The sequence below is a fragment of the Dendrobates tinctorius genome, unplaced genomic scaffold, assembly GCF_039654945.1.
Source record: "Dendrobates tinctorius isolate UK_male_01 unplaced genomic scaffold, ASM3965494v1 ptg000044l, whole genome shotgun sequence".
Lineage (NCBI taxonomy): Eukaryota > Metazoa > Chordata > Amphibia > Anura > Dendrobatidae > Dendrobates > Dendrobates tinctorius.
In genome coordinates, this window is record NW_027361712.1 from 23,789,500 (window position 1) to 23,804,184 (window position 14,685).

The 14,685-nt window shown below is 42.4% G+C and overlaps 1 long non-coding RNA gene across 1 annotated transcript; it reads right to left on the reverse strand.

Annotated features, from left to right (window-relative positions):
- Positions 1-7,891: 7,891 nt before the first annotated feature.
- LOC141089240 (uncharacterized) lies at positions 7,892-10,047 on the reverse strand. Its single transcript, XR_012232219.1, has 2 exons — positions 9,922-10,047; positions 7,892-8,571 (listed from the first exon to the last, which is right to left on the reverse strand). It is a non-coding gene; the product is annotated as an uncharacterized lncRNA (long non-coding RNA).
- Positions 10,048-14,685: the final 4,638 nt, after the last annotated feature.

Here is a 14,685-nt window from a genome sequence, read left to right on the forward strand (position 1 = left end):
CACCTCCGTTTTGAATCCGGGGACCTGCAGGGAAGGAGACCCCCCGCAGGAGCGCTGCACATTGCGCTGCACATTGCGCTGCTGCGGGGGTCTCAGGGAAGCAGGAGGGAGCCCCCTCCCTCCCGATGCTTCCCTAAACCCCCGATACACACCGTGACTGCCCCTAACACATAGTGCCGGGTGTCAGCTGTGATAATCAGCTGACATCCGGCCGCGATCAGCTGCGCTCCCCCGTGAGCACAGCTGATCGCGCTAGACGTACTATTCCGTTCTTGGGACTTAGGTCCCAGGTCACATGGACGGAATAGTACGTCTAATGTAGGAAAGGGGTTAAACTGTACTGCATTATCTATTTTCCATATCATTGCACTGGTTGCCCATTCGCTACAGAGTACAATTCAAGCGTATCTTGCTCACCCACAAATCTCTCCACAGATATGCACCACTCTACACCTCCACCCTCATTTTTTTATTATCCTACACCTGCTGTCTGCTCTGCAACTGATCTTAGATTAACATACGCACCTTCCACTTCAGTCTCCAAGACTTCTCTTGTGCTGCCCCAGTTTTCTGGAATGCACTACCCAATATGAGCCGACCAAATCTTAGCCTCCATATTTTTAAGCGTGCTTTAAAATCACATTTCTTTAGACAGGCCTATCACCTCACTGCAGTAAACCCATTAGCACTTGGTAACTTTACTACATAACTTGTACACCATATATTTTTATATTAATTTTTACATCATACTTGTTGAAGTTCCTTATGGAATAACACAAAAACATTATTGAATGCTTTCAGCTGAGGAATTCAGTGTCTTCGTTGCTTCCAAAACCAAGTCCTCTAAGTGAGGATAGCACTTACATTTTTTAAAAACTTCCTGTAAAATCCAAAAGTTAGTACTCCCGTATATAAATGCCTTGAGACATGTAGCTTGCAAAATTGGGTTACCCCCAGAGACTCTGTAATTAGTAAATAACATCAAAGTAGGCCTCAAATGTTCTATTGAGTACAGTCATATGTAAAAGTTTGGGCACCCCTATTAATGTTAACCTTTTTTCTTTATAACAATTTTGGTTTTTGCAACAGCTATTTCAGTTTCATATATCTAATAACTGATGGACTCAGTTTTATTTCTGGATTCAAATGATGTTTATTGTACTAACAGAAAATGTGCAATCTGCATTTAAACAAAATTTGACCGGTGCAAAAGTATGGGCACCTCAACATAAAAGTGACATTAATATTTCGTATATCCTCCTTTTGCAAAAATAACAGCCTCTAGTCGCTTCCTGTAGCTATTAATGAGTTCCTGGGTCCTGGATGAAGGTATTTGTGACCATTCCTGTTTACAAAACAATTCCAGTTCAGTTAAGTTTGATGGTCGCCGAGCATGGACAGCCCGCTTCAAATCATCCCACAGATGTTCAATGATATTCAGGTCTGGGGACTGGGATGGCCATTCCAGAACATTGTAATTGTTCCTCTGCATGAATGCCTGAGTAGATTTGGAGCGGTGTTTTGGATCATTGTCTTGCTGAAATATCCATCCCCTGCGTAACTTCAACTTCGTCACTGATTCTTGCACATTATTGTCAAGAATCTGCTGATACTGAGTTGAATCCATGCGACCCTCAACTTTAACAAGATTACCGGTGCCGGCATTGGCCACACAGCCCCAAAGCATGATGGAACCTCCACCAAATTTTACTGTGGGTAGCAAGTGTTTTTCTTGGAATGCTGAGTTTTTTAGCCTCCATGCATAACGCCTTTTTGTATGACCAAACAACTCAATCTTTGTTTCATCAGTCCACAGGACCTTCTTCCAAAATGTAACTGGCTTGCCCAAATGTGCTTTTGCATACCTCAGGCGACTCTGTTTGTGGCGTGCTTGCAGAAACGGCTTCTTTCGCATCACTCTCCCATACAGCTTCTCCTTGTGCAAAGTGCGCTGTATTGTTGACCGATGCACAGTGACACCATCTGCAGCAAGATGATGCTGCAGGTCTTTGGAGGTGGTCTGTGGATTGTCCTTGACTGTTCTCACCATTCTTCTTCTCTGCCTTTCTGATATTTTTCTTGGCCTGCCACTTCTGGGCTTAATAAGAACTGTACCTGTGTTCTTCCATTTCCTTACTATGTTCCTCACAGTGGAAACTGACTGGTTAAATCTCTGAGACAACTTTTTGTATCCTTCCCCTGAAAAGCTATGTTGAATAATCTTTGTTTCAGATCATTTGAGAGTTGTTTTGAGGAGTCCATGATGCCACTCTTCATAGGAGAATCAAATAGGAGAACTACTTGCAAGTGGCCACCTTAAATACCTTTTCTCATGATTTGATACACCTGGCTATGAAGTTCAAAGCTCAATGAGGATACAAAACCAATTTAGTGCTTCAGGAAGTCAGTAAAAAGTAGTTAGGAGTGTTCAAATCAAGAAAATGATAAGGGTGCCCATACTTTTGCACCGGTCAAATTTTGTTTAACCCCTTCACCCCCAAGGGTGGTTTGCACGTTCATGACTGGGCCAATTTTTACAATTCTGACCACTGTACCTTTATGAGGTCATAACTCTCGAACGCTTCCATGGATCCCGGTGATTCTGACATTGTTTTCTCGTGACATATTGTACTTCATGTTAGTGGTAAAATTTCATTCAAATAACTTGCGTTTATTTGTGAGAAAAACGGAAATTTGGCGAAAATTTTGAAAATTTCGCAATTTTCCAACTTTGAATTTTTATGCCCTTAAATCACAGAGATACGGCACACAAAAAACTTGATAACTAACATTTCCCACATGATTACTTTACATCAGCACAATTTTGGAACCAAAATTTTTTTTTGTTAGGAAGTTATAAGGGTTAAAAGTTGACCAGCGATTTCTCATTTTTACAACACCATTTTATTTTTAGGACCACATCACATTTGAAGCCACTTTGAGGGGTCTATATGATAGAAAATACCCAAAAGTGACACCATTCTAAAAACTGCACCCCTTAAGGTGCTCAAAACCACATTCAAGAAGTTTATTAACCCTTTAGGTGCGTCACATGAAATTTTTTGAATATTTAAAAAAAAATGAACATCTAACTTTTTTTCATAAAAAAAATACTTCAGGTTCAATTTTTTTTATTTTACCAAGGGTAACAGGAGAAATTGAACTGCAAAAGTTATTGTGCAATTTGTCCTGAGTACGCAGATACCTGATATGTGGGGGGGAACGACTGTTTCGGCGCATGGCAGAGCTCAGAATGGAAGGAGCGCAGTTTGACTTTTTCAATGCAAAATTGGCTGGAATTCAGATTGGACGCCATGTCACGTTTGGAGAGTCCCTGATGTACCTAAACAGTGGAAACCCCCTACAAGTGACCCCATTTTGGAAACTAGACCCCCCAAGGAACTTATCTAGATATGTGGTGAGAACTTTGAACCCACAAGGGCTTTACAGAAGTTTATAACGTACAGCGGTACAATTAAAAAATCATATTTTTTCCACAAAAATGATCTTTTCACCCCAATTTTTATTTTCCCAAGGGTAACAGGACCCTAAAAGTTATTGTGCAATTTGTCCTGAGTATGCTGATACCCCACATGTGGGGGTAAGCCACTATTTGGGCGCATGGCAGAGCTCGGAAGGGAAGCAGCGCCATTTGACGTTTTTGGCTGGAATTGAGATTGGACACCATGTCGCGTTTGGAAAACCCCTGATGTACCAAAACAGTGGAAACCCCCCACAAATGACACCATTTTGGAAAATAGACCCCCTAAGGAACTTATCTAGATGTGTGGTGAGAACTTTGAACCCCCATGGGCTTCACAGAAGTTTATAACATAAAGCCATACAATTAAAAAATCATATTTTTTTCCACAAAAATGATCTTTTCACCCTCAATTCTTATTTTCCCAAGGGTAACAGGACCCTAAAAGTTATTGTGCAATTTGTCCTGAGTATGCTGATACCCCACATGTGGGGGTAAACCACTATTTGGGCGCATGGCAGAGCTCGGAAGGGAAGCAGCGCCACTTGACGTTTTTGGCTGGAATTGAGATCGGACACCATGTCGCGTTTGGAAAACCCCTGATGTACCAAAACAGTGGAAACCCCCCACAAATGACACCATTTTGGAAACTAGACCCCCTAAGGAACTTATCTAGATGTGTGGTGAGCACTTTGACCCCCCCAGTGCTTCACAGAAGTTTACAACGCCCGGGCGTGAAAATAAAAAATTCGTATTTTTTCCACAAACATGATCTTTTAGTCACCATTTTTTTATTTTCCCAAGGGTACCAGGAGAAATTGGACCCCAAAAGTTGTTGTCCAATTTGTCCTGAGTATGCTGATACCCCATATGTGGGAGAAAACTACTGTATGGGCACACGTCGGGGCTCGGAAGGGAAGTAGTGACGTTTTGGAATGCAGACTTTGATGGAATGGTCTGCGGGTGTCATGTTGCCTTTGGAGAGCCCCTAATGTACCTAAACAGTGGAAACCCCCCACAAATGACACCATTTTGTAAACTAGACCCCCCAAGGAACTTATCTAGATGTGTGGTGAGCACTTTGACCCCCCCAGTGCTTCACAGAAGTTTACAACGCCCGGGCGTGAAAATAAAAAATTCGTATTTTTTCCACAAACATGATCTTTTAGTCACCATTTTTTTATTTTCCCAAGGGTACCAGGAGAAATTGGACCCCAAAAGTTGTTGTCCAATTTGTCCTGAGTATCAATACCCCATATGTGGGAGAAAACTACTGTATGGGCACACATCGGGGCTCGGAAGGGAAGTAGTGACGTTTTGGAATGCAGACTTTGATGGAATGGTCTGCGGGTGTCATGTTGCCTTTGGAGAGCCCCTAATGTACCTAAACAGTGGAAACCCCCCACAAATGACACCATTTTGGAAACTAGACCCCCAAAGGAACTTATCTAGATGTGTGGTGAGCACTTTGACCCCCCCAGTGCTTCACAGAAGTTTACAACGCCCGGGCGTGAAAATAAAAAATTCGTATTTTTTCCACAAACATGATCTTTTAGTCACCATTTTTTTATTTTCCCAAGGGTACCAGGAGAAATTGGACCCCAAAAGTTGTTGTCCAATTTGTCCTGAGTATGCTGATACCCCATATGTAGGAGAAAACTACTGTATGGGCACACGTCGGGGCTCGGAAGGGAAGTAGTGACGTTTTGGAATGCAGACTTTGATGGAATGGTCTGCGGGTGTCATGTTGCCTTTGGAGAGCCCCTAATGTACCTAAACAGTGGAAACCCCCCACAAATGACACCATTTTGTAAACTAGACCCCCCAAGGAACTTATCTAGATGTGTGGTGAGCACTTTGACCCCCCCAGTGCTTCACAGAAGTTTACAACGCCCGGGCGTGAAAATAAAAAATTCGTATTTTTTCCACAAACATGATCTTTTAGTCACCATTTTTTTATTTTCCCAAGGGTACCAGGAGAAATTGGACCCCAAAAGTTGTTGTCCAATTTGTCCTGAGTACGCTGATTTCCCATATGTGGGAGAAAACTACTGTATGGACACACGTCGGGGCTCGGAAGGGAAGCAGTGACGTTTTGGAATGCAGACTTTGATGGAATGGTCTGCGGGTGTCATGTGCGTTTGGAGAGCCCCTGATGTACCTAAACTATTGAAACTCCCCACAAGTGACCCCATTTTGGACACTAGACCCCCCACGGAACTTTTCTAGATGTGTGGTGAGCACTTTGAACCCCCAAGTGCTTCACAGAAGTTTATAACGCTCGGACGTGAAAATAAAAAAATCATTTTTTTCCACAAAAATGATATTTTTGCCCCCAATTTTTTATTTTCCTAAGGGTAACAGGAGAAATTGGACCCCAAAAATTGTTTTGCAATTTGTCCTGAGTAGGCTGATACCCTACATGTGGGGATAAAACACTGTTTGGGCGCATAGCAGAGCTTGGAAGGGAAGGAGCACCATTTGACTTTTTCAACTCAGAATTGGCTGGAATTGAGATCAGACGCCATGTTGCATTTGGAGAGCCCCTGATGTGCCCAAACAGTGGAAACCCCCAATTCTAACTCCAACCCGAACCCCAACACGCCCCTAACCCTAGCCCTAACCCTAGCCCTAACCCTAGCCCTAGCCCTAACCCTAGCCCTAACCCTAGCCCTAGCCCTAACCCTAACCCTACCCCAACACACCCCTAGCCCTAACCCTAGCCCTAACCCTAATGGAAAAATGGAAATAAATACATTTTTTTTATTTTATTATTTTTCCCTAACTAAGGGGGTGATAACGGGGGGTTTGATTTACTATTTATGGCGGTTTTTATGTTTGGCGGCTGTCGCACGCTAAAAGACGCTTTTTATTGTAAAAATAGTTTTTGCATCACCACATATTGAGAGCTATAATTTTTCCGTATTTTGACCCACCGAGTCATGTGAGGTCTTATTTTTTGCGGGACGAGTTGACGTTTTTATTGGTACCATTTTCGGGCACGTGAAATTTTTTGATCGCTTTTTATTCCGATTTTTGTGACGCAGAATGAACAAAAACCAGCGTTTCATGAATTTCTTTTGGGGGGGGTGCGTTTACACCGTTCCGCGTGCGGTAAAATTGATAAAGCGGTTTTATTCTTCGGGTCAGTACGGTTACAGCGATACCTCATTTAGGTCGTTTTTTTATGTTTTTGTCGGTTTTATGCAATGAAAACTATTTTATATAAAAAATAATTATTTTTGCATCGCTTTATTCTGCGAGTTATAACTTTTTTATTTTTTCACTGATGATGCTGTATGGCAGCTTGTTTTTTGCGGGACAAGATGACGTTTTCAGCGGTACCATGGATATTTATATGCGTCTTTTTGATCGCGCGTTATTGCACTTTTTGTTTGGCGGTATGATAATAAATCATTATTTTTTGCTTCGTTTTTTATTTTTGTTTTTTAAGGGGTTCGCTAAAGGGGTTAACTATTGGGACAGTTTTATAGGGCAGGTCGTTACGGACGCAGCGATACCTAATATGTGTACTTTTATTGTTTTTTTTTTATTATTTTCAAAAAATGAATTTATTGGGGAATATTTTTTTTTTTTTTTACTAATTTATTTGGCGATTTTTTTAAATTTATTTTTACACTTTTTTTTAATTTTTTTTTTACTTTATTACATAGTCCCAGGTGGGACATCACTGTCCTGTGACAGATCGCTGATCTGTCACATCACAGATCACTGTGACAGATCAGCAATCTGTCACAGGCAGTGCACAAGGCTTCCTCATGCCTGCGCTTTGCAGGCACTGAGGAAGCCAGCTTCCCCAGGCCCCCGAAGGCCCCCGTCGCCATCTTGGATTCGGGGGCCTGGAGGAAAGGAGCCCCCCGCAGCAGCGCTGCACATTGCGCTGCCGTGGGGGGCTCAGGGAAGCACGGAGGGAGCCCCCTCCCTGCCGATGCTTCCCTTTAACCCCCGGTACACCGCGATCATGTTTGATCGCGGTATGCAAGGGGTTAACGTGTCGGGGGCGGTCCGTGACCGCCCCTGACACATTGTGCCGGGTGTCAGCTGTGATAATCAGCTGACACCCGGCCGCGATCAGCGGCGCTCACCAAGTGGGCGCCGCTGATCGCGGTAGACGTACTATCCCGTCCCCGGTCATACGGGCCCGGGTACCGTGGACGGGATAGTACGTCTCATGTCAGGAAGGGGTTAAATGCAGATTGCACATTTTCTGTTAGTACAATAAACCTCATTTGAATCCAGAAATATAACTGAGTCCATCAGTTATTAGATATATGAAACTGAAATAGCTGTTCAAAAAACAAAATTGTTATAAAGAAAAAAGGTTAAAATTAATAGGGGTGCCCAAACTTTAACATATGACTGTATAAGTGATCATTTCAGGAGAATATATATATATATATAAGTATTTATTTGCGTATTTATTTCCATATATTTATTAAGGTTCATACATCCAATGCATGGCAGCAAACAATACTTTGGCAAAAAATACTAGTGAATCGACTTCCAAAAGATCACATTTTTGATAAGAACACCTATTTGTATACTGATTATGTTCTTTAGGAAAACCACTCCTATAGATTGTTTTTCACTGTCACTTTGTTAGGGCAGTGAGAATCTGGAATTCCTTGCCTGAGGTGGTGGTGATGGCGAACTCAGTCGAGGGGTTTAAGAGAGCCTGGATGTCTTCCTGGTGCATAACAATATTGGACGTAGATCTGGGGATTTATTCTGATGGAACATAGGCTGATCTGGATGGACAAATGTCTATTTTCAGCCTTGCTAACTATGTTACTATGTTACTATCTTTGTCTCACCATCGTTTCATTGTAATACATGTTTCTTGTCTTTAACAAAAAAACACATTAGGGGTAACATTTGTTAGGTTAGTTTTCTGGATGGTACTGCATGCAGGTTAGGGAGTCATGCTAAAAGTGGCATTGAGTCCACGCAACTAAATTTTTGATGAGGTTTTCGCCGATCAGTTCTCATTGTGTCATAGAATCTAGGACTGTTACAAATTGCTCATCATGTTTGTCAAGCTGGAGAATTCGGGATATGAACCATTTAACCTGTGAAAAGAAATGATTTACCATCAGGGGCCTTATATTTAGCATATGGATATTTATTCTGTAGGCACATGGAAAATTAAGGTAAACTTTATACAAAAGATAACAATTTATACCAGAAATAAATTATAATTGTGGCTATGGTACAGAATATAAAATAGAATTTGAAATACTAGTGACTGATACACAAGAAGAAAATCCTAATGCAATGTCATATTGAATAATACTAAAATTCAGTAACAAGTCCATCTTGATCGTTACAATTAGAATTGTAGCTCAATTTTACATTTTTATTTAGAGTTCTACAAATTTCCTCCTACACACCTGTAGTTAGGGGGTTGGTGCAAAGTACAAAGTGCTCTCTCCTCTGAAAGAATCAGGTTCATTATACAGATTACACTTAGATAAATCACTGATCAAGTTTAAAGGGAATCTGTCACCCCTTTTTTTGAACTATGAGCTGCCGGCATTGACATCAGGGGCTTATCTACAGCATTCGGTAATGCTGTAGATAAGCCCCTGATGTAACCTGAAAGATAAGAAAAACACGTTAGATTTTACTCACTGGAGGGGGCGGTCCGGTCCGGCGCCTCCCATCTTCATACGATGCCGTCCTCTTCTTTCCTTCCTGTCATGGCTCTGGCACAGGCTCACTGCTCTGTCCTGTTGAGGGCAGAGCAGAGTCCTGCAGTGCGCAGGCGTCGGGAGAGGTCTGGCGCCTGCGCACTGCAGTATTCTGCTCTGCCCTCAACAGGACAGAGCAGTGCGCCTGCCCGGGAGCCACTACAGGAAGGGAAGAAGACAGCATCGTATGAAGATGGGAGTCGTCGGACCGGACCGCCCCCTCCAGTGACTATAATCTAACGTGCTTTTCTTATCTTTCAGGTTACATCGCAGGCTTATCTACAGCATTACAGAAAGCTGTAGATAAGCCCCTGATGTCAATGCCGGCAGCTCATAGTCCAAAAAAAGGGTGACAGATTCCCTTTAATCAAAGTGTGCTCCAATTCTCACTGATGAGAAGATGGAGAAAAATAATTCTCCATCTTCTCCATTGTGTCAGTGCACAGATATTAGACCGCATTCAGATGTCATCCAAGTGTGGTTTGATGTTTTTCACAGAGTTATTAAGTTACATGGCCAATTGCGATCTGAATATCAGATCCAACTAGGGAATGCTACAATTTTTTCCCACCCCAAAAATCTGACATATGCATGTCCCCATAGACTAACATTTGTCTGGGTGCGATCTGATGTTTTGTCAGATCACGCTCGGACCGAAAATACAGCCATGTGCAAGAGCCCAAATACTTTCTAATCCCAGGTTCCTGCTAGAATCTGAAATTCCCTTACCTTTACAATTGTAATAGTTGCACTATAGAAGAAACTAATTAGAAATAAGGTGATAAATGTGACTGCTGTAGACCAGAGACTGTCATCATCATCATCCTCACTGCTGCAGTCCCAGACTACGTACTCTGTGGAGGAAGAAAATAAATGCGATCATTATTCGGGTCCGTAGAGGCGCTCTAACAGCGCAAAACGTCCGTTGTCAGTCTATCCGCACTCTTTTTTGTCACGATCCCGACTTGACATGTTATTCATGAATCAGTAAAGCAGCAAAAATTTATCCCGATGAGTGCAACCCTTTTCTTCTTCATGAAACTCATATATTATATGTCCCCGTGCAGCTGCATGATTTGTGGCTGTTGACAGCCGCAAAACATGTGGGGATCATCTGTTTGTTTGGGAATCCCCATGTACTCAGAATGTCTAACAGCTGCAAATCATGCAGCCGCGGGGACTCGAACATAATATACGATCATTGCCAGATGCTGGAATAAGATGTTATCCGAGCACGTTCTCTCATCACTAATTATTATTATTGCACCTACTACATATTGGATAAGATCTTGTTGATGAGAATACCCCTTTAAGGTCTTAGCGCATTCGTTGTTTGCACTGTCCAATCATTGGAAACTGAGCATTCCTAAGAACGCTCATGATAATCGGCCATGCCAATTCCAGCTTCAGCCTTTATTTCCCCCTTTGTACATAGTGAATCAGCAGTATTTTCGAAAATAGAGCTCATGCAGAAGGATGGGAAGTCAGGCCTACACAGGACCCGGCGGGGCTTCGCCTGCTGCCCTGTGGGCCAGTGTGAGGTGGGTCACTAGATTGGAATATTTCACAGTCAGCATTTTCTCCTCTTTCTTATATTGATGTAATGAACTATTATTTGATGGATTGTGATCTTCACAGATCATCAAAATTTTGTATTCTTTTTTAGCTGCAATCATTTGGTCAGTGATGGTCCAAATGTCAGACTTCCACGAATGATTCAGAGATGTAACCCCGCTCATGAATGTATTAATGGGATTTTTGGGGGATCCATATATTTTAGAAACACGTCCTTTTTGTACTATTCTGTGGCAATCTTCCTTATTTTTTTTCCATAGAGCCAGTAGCAGTTTTCTTTTTTTTCTAGAATGTGGTTAGATTGAGGTCAGGCATACATATATTAGCAATAGAGATGAGCAAATTTGTTCGGATTTTGTCCCTGAATCTGATTTTGACATATTTGGGCCAAATTCGAACACTATTCGGGACGAAAATATGTCTTATGATTGATTCCAAACATATTCGGTAATTTCGACTCCCATTGACTCTAATGATGTTCGGCTCCGTTTGGCGAATATTGCAAAAACAATATTTGAATCCAATTGTATTCAGAACTGAATCCGAACAAATTTGCTCATCTTTAATTAGCACGCAATGCTTGCAGCATTTTTAAATGCAGCGTTGGTGTGATTGATGGTGGAAAGGGATTTTGACATATAATTCTACAATATTTATATTTTACTTTCTGCCTGACAACTAATACCGCATGGGCAAAAAGTCTTAAAGAGATTCTGTCACCAGATTTTTGCTGCTATGTCTGAGAGCAATGTGTCACTTGCTGGGTTTCTTGCTGTAGATTTGATAAAATCATTTTTTATCTTCTGCAGCTCTGCTAGTCCTCTCAGTGAGGACTTTCTGCTATACAATCCTTGATACTCATGAGCTCTGGCTATCTGCTCCCTTTACAATTGATTGTCAGTTATCTGTCTATGCACAGTATAGGCATAAATCTGACCTGCGATGGTGCAAATAGAGTCATATAGAGCTCATTATTGAGAAGACTAGCAGATAAAACTGTGATATCATCAAAACCTACAGCAAGGAGCTCAATAAGTCAGACGGCACTGGAAACTGGTTCTCCATGCCTGGTGACAGATTTCCTTTAAGGTTAGAGACAGTCGTTATCATCCACTCTTTTGTCCAGTAAGTGCCTGCACCCTTTCTGCTAAGGATTAGTGACAGTCACAGTGATTTAATATTCTCAGGTTATACTATTAGTTATAAAAAATGAAAACCACTGTAAACTCTTAGTAGTGTTCTTGGGAGTACCTGGGGTATGGACTTGTCAATAAACAGAGCATAGATGGAGGGTATACCCAACAAAGCATAGATGGAGGGCATATCCCACAGGGCAGAGATAGAGAGCATGTCCCAGAGCGCATAGATGGAGGGCATATCCCACAGAGCATAGATGGAGTGCATATCCCATAGGGAATAGATGAAGGGCATACCACGCAAGCATAGATAGAGGGTATATCCCACAGGGAATAGATGGAGGGCATTTCCCACAGGGCATAGATTGAGGGCATATCAGATAGGGCATAGATGAAGGCATATCACACAGGACATAGATGGAAGGTATATTCCACAGAGCATAGATGGAGGGCATGTCCCACAGGGTATAGGTAAAGGGCATGTCCCACAGGGCATAGGTGGAGGGCTTGTCCCACAGGGAATAGAAGGAGGGCATATCCCACAGGGCGTAGATGGAGGGCATATCATGCAGGGCATAGATGGAGGGTATATCCCACAGAGCATAAATGGAGTGCATATCCCACAGGGATGGAGGGCATATCCCACAGGGCATAGAGAGAAGACATATCCTGCAGAGCATAGTTGGTGGACATATCACACAGGGCATAGATGGAGGCATATCACACGGGGCATAGACGGAGGGCATATTCTGCAGGGCATAGATGGAAGACATATCCCGCAGAGCATAGATGGAGTGCATATCCCGCAGGGCATAGATGGAAGACATATCCCGCAGGGCATAGATGGATGGAGGGCATATTAAACAGGGCATGGATGGAGGGCATATCCCACGGGGCATAGACGGAGGGCATATCTTGCAGGTCATAGATGGAAGATATATCCCGCAGAGCATAGATGGAGTGCATATCCCGCAGAGCATAGATGGAGTGCATATCCCGCAGAGCATAGCTGGAGTGCATATCCCGCAGAGTATAGATGGATGGAGGGCATATTCCACAGGGCATGGATGGAGGCATATATCACAGAGCATAGATGGAGTGCATATCCCACAGGGCACAGATGGATGGAGGGCATATTCCACAGGGCACAGATGGATGGAGGGCATATTCCACAGGGCACAGATGGATGGAGGGCATATTCCACAGGGCATGGATGGAGGGCATATATCACAGAGCATAGATGGAGGGCATATATCACAGAGCATAGATGGAGGGCATATCCCACAGGGCATAGATGGATGGAGGGCATATTCCACAGGGCATAGATGGAGGGCATATCCCACAGGACATCAATATACGGCATATCCCCTCTATGTATATGTTAGTTCATGAACTCACAAACTACTGTATATAAACATTTCAAAGACCTTTTCCAATACAATTTTTAAACCAAAGTGTTAGAAGGTTTATTTCCATTTTCATCTGTTATGTGACAGTATATAGCGGCACCTATCTGTTACGGTTCATGCCGTCGGGTTACCATGGCAGCCAGTGGCCTAGTGAAAGCCACTGTCACTGCCATCATGGTGACTCACTGAAGCCCATCCTGTAGATGTGCTATATAGGAAATCATTAAATGATTGAAGTATTGCAGTATATAGTACTAGTAATAAAATGATTACAGATTCAATTCTTTTAGAGAGACTAAACTATGAAAAAAAATGTTAGAAATATCTGGAAAAAGCCCCGTAAAAGTTTAAAAGGATCTTGTCACATCAAGAAATGCTATTTACCTGAAGATATAGGGTTAATCTGCAGGTACAGTAGATAGAGTTAAAATCATGTTACGTTGGTTTACTGGCTGAGCAGCTACAGGGAGAATATGAACTAATTCTCCCTGCAGCTACTAAATTCCACTCAAAGTGGTGATGTAGAAAGCGGTTTTGGTCACCACTAGTGATGAGCGAACGTGCTCGGATAAGGTGTTATCTGCGCATCTTCATGTGATAACCAAGTGTCTTTGGCATGCTGAAAAATATGTTTGAGTTCCCACGCCTGCATGTCTCGCTGCTGTTCGACAGCTGCAACACATGATGGGATTGCCTAACAAATGGTCAAACTGTCGAATAGCCACGAGACATGTAGCTGCAGGGACTCAAACATATATTTCGAGCATACCGAAGACACTCGGTTAGCACCTGACCATGCTCCGATGACACCTTCCTTGAGTACGTTCGCTCATCACTAGTCACCTCTCATACTGTGAGTGTTCTGTACTGACTTCAATGCACTTTGATTGACAATTAACAATCAAGTGCTGGGGATTGATTACAGAGCGCTCACTCACTGTATGGTAAGCAGTTACCGTAACAACTCCTCTACCGCCCTGATTACTGGAAGCCAGCAGCCGCAGGAAGGATATAAGTTCAGTTTTTCCCTGTAGCCACTGCTCCAGTAAAGTGGCCTAAAATGATTTTTAATGACATTGACTTTCATATTGATTCTTTATCTACAGATGAATAGCATTTGTGGACATGACATATTCCTTTAAAATGACCCCCCTTTTTTCAGTTGTTTCCATATTAGTCCAGTCTATCAAAATGGAAAATTAACCATCTCATGCACTGTAAAGAAAAAAAATCAGATTTTCCATTTTTGGTCACCCTACCTACTTAAAAAATTGCAAGAAAAAGTCATAGAAACAATATTTTTCGCATTGTAAGACACACTTTTTTCCCCCAAATTTGAGGGGAAAATGGGGGTGTGTCTTACAAAGCAAACA